The 14,488-nt window shown below is 36.9% G+C and overlaps 1 long non-coding RNA gene across 1 annotated transcript in view; it reads right to left on the reverse strand.

Annotated features, from left to right (window-relative positions):
- The window catches only part of LOC110365503 (uncharacterized), a 117,184-nt gene that overhangs the window by 41,343 nt on the left and 61,353 nt on the right, over positions 1-14,488 (reverse strand). Inside the window, exon 3 of the long non-coding RNA XR_010473228.1 lies at positions 12,108-12,210. This is a non-coding gene — a long non-coding RNA (uncharacterized LOC110365503). The remainder of the gene's footprint in view (positions 1-12,107; positions 12,211-14,488) is intronic.

Below are 14,488 nucleotides of genomic sequence, written 5' to 3' on the forward strand. Positions count from 1 at the left end.
TCACTGGAAAGCCATGCTTGCTATCTGCTTTTTGTCTGATCCCAGAGTTGTCCCTGCTTTGGACAGGATCCTGGAATGGAGACCTCCTGAGGGACCTTCTCACCTGAGGGATTCTGTACTGGATTGTCAAAGTATTTTTTGTTATGTAAATAGACACAAGGATGGATAATTTGAGGAAACAATTCAAAAGAAAGGGAAAAAATTGTGTGGTTTCCTCAACAGTTCAGTATAAATTGTCTTTTCCCTGCTTCCTCTCTGCCTTTCCATATTTGCTTGGCTTTGTTTCTTTCTGATTCTGGAAGGAATTGAATTATTATCCTGACACCAAGTTCTTCAGGCTCCTATCAGTTCTGAAATTGTATATTCCATGACAACAATACTGAAAAACCATATCCATACAGTGTTACCAACTTTTCCTCACTTTAATTCATGAAACAATGATACATATATCAAAGACCATCCTAAATCCTGTCCTGAAAAAGGCTTTGACTTCAACAATTCTCTTCTATATCAAAAAAAAAAAGAGAACTTCAGTTTGCTCAGCTACTTCCTCTCCCTGTTTTACAATGCTAAGGTATCCTACAATGAGAGAAGTGGATAAATTACCAATAAAACTGCAAGAGAGATGCACTGGGGTTACCCCATAAGCAAGAAATGATGAGAAATGTGGGGGATAAGCAGAAGATGCTGGAAAACCAAATTAATTGTTGGATAATGGGAGAGAAGAAAATATGGGGTGAAACTGGTAAACCCAGTACTAAGAAGCAGATCTGAAAGAGGGAAATTTGCGTCAGACAATGATCATCTGACTTGTTCTTCTAAATTACGGATGGTGACCAACAAAGACCATCACACATGTTAATAGTGGACTGACATAATTTAAGAAATACAAACAACAAATACAGTTTATGATGTAACTCAGGAATATGGGACACTGTGGGAACTCTGTAGATGGAAAAGTGCCACAGTGAAACCAAAAGCCTTTTAAAAAAACCCTGAGAAAAATTACACAAGTGCCTGTGTGCAAAATAAAAAGCCTGAACCAAAGTCTATTGAAAGCAACATTAATCTTCCAATTAACTTCAGTAGGCTTTTCATGGATCTTATTTGTGATCATTAAAAATGAAAAACAGGAGTCTCATGATTCATCTCTAATTACCCCAAATATTCATTTAATGAAATCACTACTCAAGTGAAGTTGATGAAGCTCTGCCATTGACTTACAAGAAGCCAGGACCCCTGCCAGGATGACACAAAGTGCAAAAAATTGAGGAAGATTCTGCTCTTACCTTAAGCACAGGTAACAAATCTGATCTTTAATTATCATACAAGATGATATCATGTCTCAGGAATAATCGAAAGTATTCTTTTTAAAATCCAGCAGTCTCACTTTTCTTAGCTTTAGAATAATAATGCCATATTTAAGTTTTATAAATAGAGCTTGACTATCACACTGTACTATTGTTTTTTGTAAGAGACATGTAAGGCATTATTTGTACAGCTACTTAGTCATTAAAAGTCATATTTTTTCCAATTAAAAACATTGACTGGAAAAGTAGTTCATACAAGAGGCTTGCTTTCCTCTTTCTTAATCATCCAGAAAACAATTAGTTGTCTATGTTTGAATACTACCAAAAACCTTTGAATGGTTATATAGTTAAATTAGAAAATAAGGCTTCCCTTTTGTACAGGACATAGGTGTGTGGAAACAACACCTCTGCTTCAAATATTTCACGCAAAAATTATCTTGCATTGCTCAAAACATTTCTAATGAAAATGAAGAAAGCCACAGTGTGAAAATAATGTGATATTCCCTCACATCTGGTAAGGGGAAGGTGGAAAATTGTTGTAAACTTAATGAACCAATATCTCAGGCCTTGTCCATCTTCTTCATTGTTCCAAAAATTGCCCTAAACAGTCAGAAAACAATCCAATATATTTCACAGGGATATAAAAGAAAGCATAACATGCTTTTTCCGAATTACTCACAACATTTCTGACAACGTCAGAGCAAAGTGTCCAGATAAAAAGTCAACATATCGGTGAACATGATATCACATCTAACAATCAATCCAGCTCTGACAAGACATGACAACCCCAAAACATCAGAAAAACACTGTAATTTTGGCCAATGGGAATGTGAGGTTAACATGTGTTTGTTTAATTCATTTTTTTTATACTACTAAGCTTGTAGGAGAATAAATTTCATGCTGTTTGACTATCCTAGCCAGTATTTTTCTACATATTTGTCATTTTTCACAAAAATTCAGATAAATAGGCAATTAGATGTAAATGAGACATTCTTCACCAGTACTTCAGAGGAATTTGGAGTGGATGACACCTCAGAATCACAAAAACAGACTCACATTTGAAAATTTATTTAATTTATTATCAATCAAAATCAGAGTAGGGTCATGAGAAATAAAAACTAAATCTTAGAACATCTTCCCCCAGTCCTCCCTTTTTCCCAGACTCAGCTTCACTCCAGATTTTCTCCACCTCCTCCCCACCAGCAGCTCAGGAGGACGGGGAATAGGGGTTTTGGTCAGTTCACATGTTGTCTCTGCTTCTCTTTCCTCCTCATGGAGAGGACTCCTCACACCCTCCCTCTGCTCCAGCATGGGTCCTTTCTATGGGTTGTAGTCCTTCAGGAACAGACTGCTCCAGCATTTGTCTCCCACGGGGTCACAGGTCCTGCCAGGAGCCTGCTCCAGTGCTGGCTTCCCAAGGCATCACAGACTCCTCGAGGCTCATCCACCTGCTCTGCTGTGGGGTCCTCCATTGGCTGCAGGGGGACAACCATCCTCACCATGGTCTTCACCACGGGCTGCAGGGGAATCTCTTTTCCAGCACCTGGAGGACCTCCTGCCCCTTCTGCTTCAGTGACCTTGGTGTCTGCAGGGCTGTTTCTCTCACATAATCTCATTCCTCTTTCTGGCTGCAGTTGCTGTTGACAACAACTTTTTGACTTCTTAAATAAGTTTTCAAAGAGGCACTACCACTTTTGCTGATTGTCTTGGCCTTGGCCAGTGGTGGGTTCCTCTTGGAACTGGCTGGCACTTGCCTATTGGATGCATGAGAAACTTCTAGCAGGTTCTCACAAAAGCCACCCCTATATCTACCCCTCTACCAAAGCTTTGCCATGCAGACCCAATACATCCACAGACAAAACTTGAGGTATATTTTGGTTTTACTATCATTGTCCTATGACTGATCACAAGCTTGGGGAAGCCAAACAGCAGTTTTGGTCTTTGATGTTCAAAATGTACCCCTACCCTGTATCTGTTTCTTGCCAGGTTTGACAACTGCAAACTACCAGCACAACTTATCTTAAAAAATACACATAGTCCTCTCTATAGGCAGTCTGTTTGGCCTGCTCAATGCCACGAGTAGAAAAGCAAGTCAGAATAACACTGGTAATTTTGAATTCTCTATTTCAAATGTAATGCTGAAAATCAAATATATCCAAACTCTTAAATGGAGTGTTTTCTCAGGCACAAAGCAACCAGGACAGCTCCTGTTTAACCAACAAAAACATTTTTAGGGCACAACTCGAAATTGGGCACTGCCATATTTGTAAAAGGCTGAGTATAATGACTGTGCCTGTGTGGGCTAGTCCCACCCCACTGAAGAAAAAGTCACCTCCTGGTGTATTCAGGTCACTGAGGGAACAGCCATAATATTGTCTGAGGACGTTTAAAGAAAAAAGGGGCTAAATAGATTTGCATAGTTATTCAAACTCATGTACCAAATGGATGGGTGGCAGACAGGAACTTTAGCATCAGAACAGACTACTCACTTCTTCCCAGCTGTCTCCTTATTGACAGGAGAGTCCTGAGCTGGATGTTTTATAGCATTTTTAGGCAAACAAAACAACTATTTTCCCTTATCAACTGAGTCTTAACCTTAATTCTCTCTCAGATCTGCTGATCAGCTAAAAGAAAGCTAAATTTGCTCTTCATAAATATTTTTTTAAATTAAAAAGATAAGTTTAAAAAGAACTCTTGTGAAGCCCCCTATAGAAGTTAGGTGGATTGCACAAGGCCTGGACTACTGAGAGTGGAATTTGAGGGCGACAAATACTGATTGGATATTTGAGGCAAGTCATTTTATACATGTTACAGTTCCTCTAAAATGAAAAAAAAAAAAAAGTCCTCTCACTTCATCTAGCCACATATTTAAGTGTGGAGAAATGTTTTTGTGTCAGTTAGAAACTCCACATTAAACAGACCTCTCATATCAGTGGTGATCTACAGGTATTACAAAGATTTAATGTCAGTGATGAAAACCACTAGTTTTAATCCTGGCTGAGTTTAAATCAATGTGATACAACATTATGGATAACATTGGTTAACATGACTATAAAGTCTTCACAGCCATTTTTGTCAATTTCCTCTTTTCTGAAAATGCTGCCTGCAAGCCAACATCAGGGACACATTAGATTTTGGAGACTATCACAGATCTTCATACAACATAAACATGTTGGAGGCAGGTATTTATGAAATAAACTATTAATGAACGTATTCATTGACTTGAGTATTTCTTTAGTGAATAACTTTTGCCAAATAATTGCTTTTTAGATTAAGATTGTAGTAGCTCAATTACTAATTCTTACTAAAACTTAGCAATAAATTATTGAAATATATTAATATCTTCTCAAAAATCTGAAGCAACATCATGGCTTTATCCTTGTCTCTTCTTTGTACTTCAATTAATTTTCTAATATCAGGTTCTGCAATTGTCTTATTTCATGCGTTAAACTTTTAATATCTATAGATTGTCTACACACTGGTATGTAAATGTTCTACTATGCCTCCTCAAATTGCCTGTTGACAGAAAGCCCTTGTATTTAACAAAGCACAGTGGTTTATATTATCTTGTTTGTTAAATCTATTTACACAGCATTCACCCAAATAAAGTAAACACTATGTTATATAAACTATTTTTATAGACAGAGCTTGTGTTGTTACACCCTGCTGGGAGTTAACTGTGAAAAAATTTCCTGGAAGACAGTGCCTGTTGTTTGGGATGCACTTTCAGAGAATGAATACTCAAGGGACACACAGCTCATTACCTCATACCATACTAAGCTGAGTACGGAATGAACATTTTGAAATAAATTATTATCCTACAAGTTACAGCATACTAACCTGCTCTTTGTCATGTGTCTAGGCAATAGAATATTTCATATACTACAATTAATGCCAAAGAAAAATTCCTTGTGAGACAAAGCATCAGCTTATTCAGACCGTGAGAAGGTCAGGCAGTTTTTCTGGCCTAGAAATGTTCTCGTATTGTGAATTTCAGTGTAATCTATACATTCCATCACACCACTGATGGCAAGTATTTTGGGTCTACACATAGCAGAGACACAGAAGAAGATAACCAGCTCTTCATATCTGCAAATTCCTCAACCATGGCCTTGTTCTAATTCTTCGTTATCGTGAAAGAATTCTGACTTGCTTATTGCTGTTGTGGCAAAGGTCATTTTTCTAGATTTAGCTGTTTTCCTTTGCACAGAAACCTGCTTAGCTGGGATATCCTGCAGAGTGGTGTTTGTTTATTGATAAATATGCTTCCTTTCAAATTTGTCAGTTACTGATACACAAGTCTTAGGGAGTCCTCAGAGTTAAAAAAAACCCCAAAAAACAACAACTTAGCAAAAATAGATTTACTCAGGTTATATTTAGGTAAAAACAAAGTGTCTAAAGCTGTGAAGAACGTATTTTTAAAAGGACTGTGCTACTTAGACGCTTAAGTTGTATATATTCACAATATGGTTTAAGATTGTAAATGTATTTTTAAATGGCCTTTAGGGACTTTTAAACTTTTCCCACTTCTTGTCATTTTATTAACCCATTAACTGATGGTAATCAGTAACTCCATCTCTGCATCATTGTTCAACTTTAACAAATGTTTATTTATGTAAAGAGTCATCTTTATGATTCCGATGGCTTCAAGATGGATCTGCCTTCACCATTTCCCACAGTATTAAATGACAAAGTATGAAGAATTTGCTACACAAATATCACTCCACGACAGATTGCAGATCAGAAATCTTCCCCAGAGAGAAGGTTTCTACTAGTCTGATTGACTGAATGTCAAACTGTGTGGAAATTGCATGAATGGCAGCAGAGAGCATACGCATCTATAAATGACCTATATCTAGATGATGGAGATGAGGGTTAACCATCCAGACATCAATTCCATCCTAGGAGGAGCATGATGGTGTAAGAGAAAGGGAGATGGGAAGAGAGAGGAAGCAAAAGAGTGAAAACAGTTAAAGAGTGTGAACAAGAGAGGTGGGGTGCATGCATGAACTACCAGAGGTTGGAGGAGCAGAGAGGAAAGAGAGAGTGCTCACATCTGGCAGACATGCCTGTCTCCCTAAATGCCCCTTTAATCTAGTATCCTCAAACTTTGTAGAAACCCTATTCTTCAACTCTTTGTAGAAACCCCATTCTTCATCTCTTTCTAGAAATCTTTCCCATGTGGCTTAGTTGTGCAAAAAAGCATTAAAAAAAAGTGTGGATCCTGACATGAAAAGTTTGACTTCTTAGTTGCACAACCCACAGGAAAAATAAATTTGCAGCTCTCAAGTTTTAAAGATTTTGACAGTAAAACATTATTTTACCTGCAAATATTTTAAACTCAGCGTGTATTTTTTGCATGTCTACTTACACATTGCCATGAATGTTTTTATATTTGTATCAACATATTTAGTTGGAAAAGGTTGACTTACGTGGCCGTTGCCCATGATTCAGTTCATTCTTTAGTAGCTGCTTTGGAGTTCCCTATGAAGATCCGTGTCTTGGTTTTCTAATGCTTTTTACTTTCTATCTTTCTGATTTGCAGGACAAGTGAGAGTTAGTTTCTTTCTTAGAAAAGTTTATTTCTTAAAAAAACTTCATTTCTTTCTGCTAAGAAAGAAACACGAGCCAAAAAGATTGTAGACACTAGTGTGTTTCATCTGTTTCCTGGAAGAGAGAGGAAAAAATACATACTATTTTTGACAAAGATCTCATAATACATTTCTGTCTTACTGAACTATAAATTAGAAATAGGCAATCTGAATTAAGTAAAAAATATGAACATGATTTTCTTTCTATTTTCTGTAAGTATTGGAGTCATAGGCAGTAGGATAGAAATAATTTTTGTCTAGAATGAAGCTAGAATTCTTGTGTCTTTAATGTAAAAAAGTCATTCTGTACTAATTATACTATTCTTACACTACAGGAATTAAAATGACTTAATTGTGACTAAATTGTAATTCACTGTCATTATTTAACCCTAGCTGGTGACTAAGCCCCACATAGCCACTTGCTCGTTCCCCCTCATCAAGATGGAGGAGGGGATCAGAAGAGTAAAAGCGAGACAACTAGTGGGTTAAGATAAAAAAAGTTTGATAAGTAAAGCAAAGGCTGCACACACAAGCAAAGCAAAACATTCACCACTTTCCACAGGCAGGCAGGTGTTCTGCCATCTCCATGACGGCAGGGCTCCATCACATGTTATGGTTACTTGGTAAGACAAATGTAATCATTCCAAATGTCCCCCCCTTCCTTCTTCCCTCAGCTTTATATGCTAAACATGACATCATATGGTGTGGAATATCCCTTTGGTCAGTGGGGTCAGCTGTCCCAGCTGTGTCACCTCCCAACTTCCTGTGCACCCCCAGCCCACTCACTGGTGGGTGCTGTGAGAAGCAGAACAGACCTTGGCTCTGTGTGAGCGCTGCTCAGTGATAACTAAAACATCCCTGTGTTATCAACACTGTTTCCAGCATGAATCCAAAGTTTAGCCCCATGTTAGCTCCTGCAAAGAAAATGAACTCTGTCTCAGCTAAAACCAACACACTGATTAACCACAACAGCGATTTCACTACAGTATGTGGATTTTAGAATTAAATTTGTTGTACTTTTTTTAGTCCAAAGTTTATCTGAAACATTCAGAATTGTAAGAGAGCAGACCAAGAGTAAAGAGCTGACTGAAATGAATGACTCTTCATCCAAACACAACTATCAAGAAATATAGTCTTGACACATTCTCAGGTACATTCTTGTCAAAAATGTCAAAACCAAACATGCTATGATTTGATTTAAATTAGGGTTCACTGCCTTGTGCTGCTTATGAGCCAGATGTGAGAAATCTGATTACAATACTGAGTTTTAGATCACTGAAATGAAAATTCTTTAAGTGTCACTTCAATATTAAACTACAGTCTAGAAAAAAACTCTACCTTGTTGAGATCAAACTTCACTGAGGATTGAATACTTCTAAAGTACTCACTTTCTGCTATAGCCATCTTATGCTTCAAAAGTCTTGTGATTAGAGGATGAAGATGGTTTATTTAGAATCACAGTTCACTTTACCTTATGATGATGTGGATATTTTAACAAAAAAAAAAATTATTGAGGATTCAACAGGGTTATATAGATACTACAGAATATTTAGTTTTGAAGAGACAGTGGTAAAATTGAGTTAAAAATACATATTAAAGTGATAGAACAGCTTACCACCTACAGAACGCTGAAAAGATGGCAACAGTTCAAGAAGGTCAAAATGAGTTCTAGCAAAATGAGTTCTAGTTTGTCAAAGGTAAGGTTTTGTGTTAGGCCTCACACAGGACAGACATATGGTACACTTGATGATACATACAAAATGGTATATATTTCAGAAGAGAAAAACTTTCCAGTGGAATTCTGTTCTGATTTGTGAGGCAAGGACTTCCAACATTCTACAAACTGAAGAGAAGAAACGATACATGGATAAACTCATACACCATCTTCTCAGAAACAAGGAGCTCTGTTCAAACACAAAACTAAAAAAAATACTTAGGAGTTTGATCTTTTCCACAGATATCAGTGATACTTCAACTTGCACAGAAATGTCCCATATATCTGTGGAGGGGCACTGACAATATAAAAGTCAGTTTTAATCTGGATAGTCCTACAGGAGCAGTTTGTGCAAATGTTGACTTAACTTTTTGGCTAGGACACATGCACATTCAAAGAGTTGACACTCTGAACATGGGAACTGTATTCAAAGTCTTTCAGTTAAATGAGTGGGAATCATGCTGCATAGGCAACGACCCTAGACTGGGCAGATAAGGTTACTTTTATTTGAAATTTTATTTGATTTTTATTTGAAACTTATTCTAGAAACAACAAAAAGGTACTTATTTGTTTCACGAAAATTTGATTCCTGTGCCTACCTCTTTAATAATTTTTTTTCAGTTTTGTTGGCTTTCTTCTTCTACTTCCTTTATCAATTTCCCATCATGTGATACTTGCGCAGATGAGATGAGATGAGATGAGATGAGATGAGATGAGATGAGATGAGATGAGATGAGATGGGATGATGAGATCATACTGCCTTTTGAGCAAATGGAAATGTTTTCCTTACATAATAGAGCATGATATTGTTAGTTTTCCTAGGTTCTGTGGGTAATGCTCAAACCAGAAATAAGATGAGAGATGTGAGTGGATGAAGTATGGAAAATAACTATTTTTTTTGAACTGTTTGTTGCAAACTGTAACACATTTCATAAGACTTTACAAGATGGTAAAGCTGATGTAGATAAGAGTGCTTTTTTTCAGAGAGGACATTCAGCTTTCTAGAATAAGCACCACAATCCTATCGAGTCCTTTCTCAGTTCTTCACCATTAATAGCCTCCAATTTCTAACTACTGCCAGCTGAGGAACAGTTTTAAATTCAGTTATGTTGTTTACTTGTTTCATGTATTTATTATAGCAACAGAAATAGAACACGACATTTTTCAGAGCTGACACAACTTGGTAGGTACATATTGGGCTCACACTATGACATCTGCAATGTTCTTGTAATAATCCATTCCATCATCTTGATTTTACATCAATCATCATCAGACTTCCCAATCTTGCTATCTATCCCATTCAATTCAGAAGCAGAATTGTATTCAGAAGCAAGCAGAATCCACACTGGAACAGATTCTTGGGTCTGGGAGATCAGTGGGCCGGAACTGCTGAGTGTATGGCTGAGCACCTCAAACCACACTCTGATACTGGTACAACATTGCCTGGTAAACTGAATGCAACTAAATATATGTGTCAGTCCGGACAACAGTGGTGAGAAACATCAAGATACCAGTGACTGACTTCAGTGACTGGGCACCCTGAGCTGTGCACAAAGGAGCTCACACTGCCAACTACACAACACCACTGAAAATAGCACATCAGACTTGTCCCGATGACATATCTGTGACCTGCACAGGGATTAGGGGGATGGAAGCAGTAGTTTTCAAATGCTATTGAACAAAAAGGAACAATTTGGATGATGCTAGGCCTCAGGAAGAAGGTGGTAATCATAAAAGTTAAAATTACTTGGGTACAGAAAAACACAACTTGACACATAGGGTCTAGCTGGAACTACTTGCATTGTAATACAAGTGCCTTACTCCTCTCTTTTGCTTTCAGTATATAAATTTCAAAAACATCCTTAGATTTTAGTCATGTACTTCTGACATGCCTTGAGGCATGCTTACATTAAGAAAAGTTTAAAAGAAAAATGCTTTTTTAAAATAACATCTGGAAGTACCGGAAATGTTCTTGAATACCACACTCTCTTTTTCAATGCACCTTTTTTCTAATTGGCTTCAAAAAATCAAGTTTTAAAGGAATTACCACTTTTGTAGTTCCAAAATGTACCTTTTAGGCTTCAAAAACATAAATTTTTCTACATTTTCAGATTCAGAAATATATTTTGATGTAGTCTTATATCATAGTTTAACAACTTAGATTATGTATTAGAATAACTGAAGGATTAAGAAAATCTGCATAATGCAATGCAAAGGGAAGAAGTCCAGAGGCCGTTAGCAAACAATATTCTTAAAATATACAGATTTGTTCGTGAATTTTATCTTTTTGTGAAGTGAAAAAAACTGTAGGTAGTAAACTACCCTTTCTTTTTGAAGTATTTTAAATGCAAATGCAAGTTTTCCTTCCAGTTTTATGTTATACTTCACTAATAACAAATCTAATTTTGCTAGATTGTTTTCTATATAAAAATTTTTTCTCCTTTGTATTTCCCTATGGGATGTTCTCAATGTACTTAGTCTGCACCACATAGTACATGAGCATTATTACCCTCTTTCTCTTGAACACACTTTGCTCTTTCCCAGTGTCAAAGTCTTTACAAAGAGCACTGAACTGGGAATCTTTTAGAACTTCTGTTTAATTGTAGCAGACATGCCAATTCAGGATGCCAACAATAACATACAGTAGATGTTGTGTGTGGTTTTTTCATAGCTATTGGGATAGTGTTTCTTTGACTAACCGGATAATGAAGTAGGATGAGGTGAAGGGCAACTTCTGCTAGGCATGTGTACGTGTTAGAAGCCATGTGGCTGAAATATTTGAACGGCTATTCAGTGAAAAACAAAAAAAAAAAAAGTGTCCTGCTAAAATGTTTCCAGTGTCACTTTTAATTAGAATAGCCTTGACAATACATAATGGTTCATCCGTTTAACAAAGTATGGAAGTTTTAGCCTTGAAAAACTTGGTTAAGTAAATCATTAACTTTGAGCCCCACTCATCATGTGTCGATTCAAGTGTTTTGTGCCTTTACTATATATCGAAACATATGTTTTCCCATATCGCTAGGAGTGTTTGTACTAAGCTTTGTCCCTCATAAGTCTAGAGGTGAACATAGGTGTTATCAGCTTTCAAACAACTTCAGTGTCATCTGACTGAGGAGGGTTGCACACAGTTAACTTGAAGAGCAAAGGTGAGGAATAAGCGCACCGTTGCTAATATCATTTCCTGTTCTTCCTGTTCAGGTTCCTCTCACTTTCTGAGTTAGCCTGAAAAGGTAATAGTTCAATATATGTACCTGTAGTCCATTAAAGACATTATCATCTGATATAAGAAAAAATAACTGGTAAAATAAACCATTCATCAAGAGTTTTTGTTATTGTTTTGAGAGATATGTGACTTTGGAGGCATAAATATAGCACTTGATGCATACACATTTTACTCGTTCTCAGCAGGCCTTTCATTTCACTGGTGACTCTTTTTTTAGCACTTTGTGCTCTCTTCCATGGTTCCAAAAGCATTGGCCTTTAACTCACCCTCTGCTCATGCACACTGTTGAGCAAATAAACAAATGCTCCAGAAGACAATTTCCTTGAAGAAGATATATCTATCCAGCTGCATGTCGAATTTCAACAGCTCCTGAGGAAGCAAAGAAGTTACAAAGTACATGACATGCCTTTGACAAACAACGTCAAACGTGAAGACATACTTATGACCGACGGCCTAGACTAAATGAAATGAGAGTTTTACTTCTATATCAACAACATTAATTAATGTGCAGCCATTACAAATAGCTACAGCTACAGCTGCAGACATTATATGACTTCATTATGTTGTAGATAAAGATCATCTCATGGTCAAGGTGGAACAGTTACAATTCATTTTGAGGTGTATCTTTTAATGCAGAGAGAAGAATATTATTAAAATAATCTTCCATACTCAAGCTACAAAGAGAATAACTTTTCAAAGGCAAAAGGCTAGGGCTACCCTCTTAGGAAAAGAAGTCCTCCTAGTCCATACAGCCTTGCTGCACCTCACCCTACTTTTGATTATTTGAATACTTTGAGATATTTTAATACCTTCTCAGATTTAATTACAACAAAGTTTTTTTATTAAAAAAAAAAATCTTAAATAAGAAAGGAAAAGACTCCTGAAAATAGAAGGAAGTATGCTAAGGAAGGTGTGAGCAAGGAGGAGTAAGATGCAAAGGAAGTTAGCATTGCCTTTAAAATGAGGGTTTTCCCAGCTTTGCTTTTTGCTTAAGTGACCTTGGGCAAATCATTCTCCTCATGAAGAAAAATTTCAGACTTCTGCAACAGGGAAGAACAGTGGTTCTATTGTAATATGGAAAGAGACTAGTAATGTATTTCTGTTCTTGCTCTGTAGTACTTGGGAGGAGTGAGTAGCCCAGAAACAGATCCTCCTTCTGAAGGTTTTCTTGTCTCACCATCAAAGATCTGAAAAGAAATATGCCTTAAGAGACTGCCTTGTTCAACACTGTCCCAGTTTCTTGAGATTCTCTTCCACGAGAAGGAGCAAATGAGCTCGTACTGTGAAAACACCAAAGAACACACACTCCATAGATGGTGCTGCTAGGGAGAGTTACAAAAGCACCAGATAATGCAGAGAAGGAAAGGCCTGAGACCAGTGCAGAAATTTCCAGGATTCTTTATTTAATCTCCTCTGCAATTGTTGTCACAGAGCAATCATCCAGACTGCTGTTCACAGGTACATGAAGGATCTCTTAAACAATTTTGAAAGAGTTAAAGCATCATCCAGAAGGTGTAAGTGGACCAGACTTGGGGGCCAGAGTTGCCTGGAAGAATTTCATCTTCGAGTTTGTCCTGAAGGCATGCTGCAACACTCTTTGAATCATAGTTCTTCCAGTGGAAAGATGAGATGTCCATGAACTAATTAAAAATTTGCTAAGCCCTTGGAAGCATTGGCTTATATAACTATCAATATATTAAAAAACTACATGAATAACATAAGAAAAGCACATGCTTAACTTCGCACATACCTTGACATTGATGAAATATACAGAGAGATAAATATGCTTTTATAAAACAAGCCATTAAATGTTTTTCTTTAAACTGTTTTTCATTTTTCTGGCACCTCTGAAATGCTTTTGGCATCCAAACACATGAGTTCACTACTTGAAGCTGCTAAAACACAAGGCCTGATACTATGCTCTGTAACATTTTTCATCAGTTCCTTTTACAACTTCTAGCTGCCTGCCAAATGTTCAGCTAAAAAGTCTTATCATTTAGTCCTCTGTTTATCTGTTTATTTTGGTTCACCCCCATCCCTTGAAGCTGGGAAAAGCAACAGCATACATCACACGTAATTCTACAAATCTGTTCTGCCTTTTTTGCTGTTCCTCAGCATCTCAGCAAAAAATGCTTCAAAATACACTCTATTCTTTAAAATAGATGTGAGTACAATTTAATATGACTATGCATGGGTTTTGTTCTGCCTTGGCATATGTCTTCAATCAAATTTTGTTATTCTATCGTTTCATGGGTAGAAACAGGCTCACTGTTTCTCAAATCATTAAACTGACTCATTTCCATGTTGATTCTGGACATATCACTGTTATCAGAGAAATGGTTCAGCGCTTCAGTCTGATTTTGCTGAGAAATGTACTTTACAACTATCGTTTCAAGCCCCTCTCTTCCAAGCAAGTCGTATCTCTTTTTTTCCTCCTGCAATAATAATAATGGCACTAATAATGATGACATTTCTCTCAGTAAAGGCATTGAAGAAGTTCAGCATCCATAATACCAACTTGAACGGGAACAGAATTCTCTACATAACTGGTAAAATTCTTACCCTCCCTCAAAAAATTTATTATCAAAATTCCCAATTGGAGTAATAGAGGTTAAAAAATGTCATTCTTTAATGAAGAAGCAAAGCC

The sequence above is a fragment of the Columba livia genome, chromosome 1 (assembly GCF_036013475.1).
Source record: "Columba livia isolate bColLiv1 breed racing homer chromosome 1, bColLiv1.pat.W.v2, whole genome shotgun sequence".
Lineage (NCBI taxonomy): Eukaryota > Metazoa > Chordata > Aves > Columbiformes > Columbidae > Columba > Columba livia.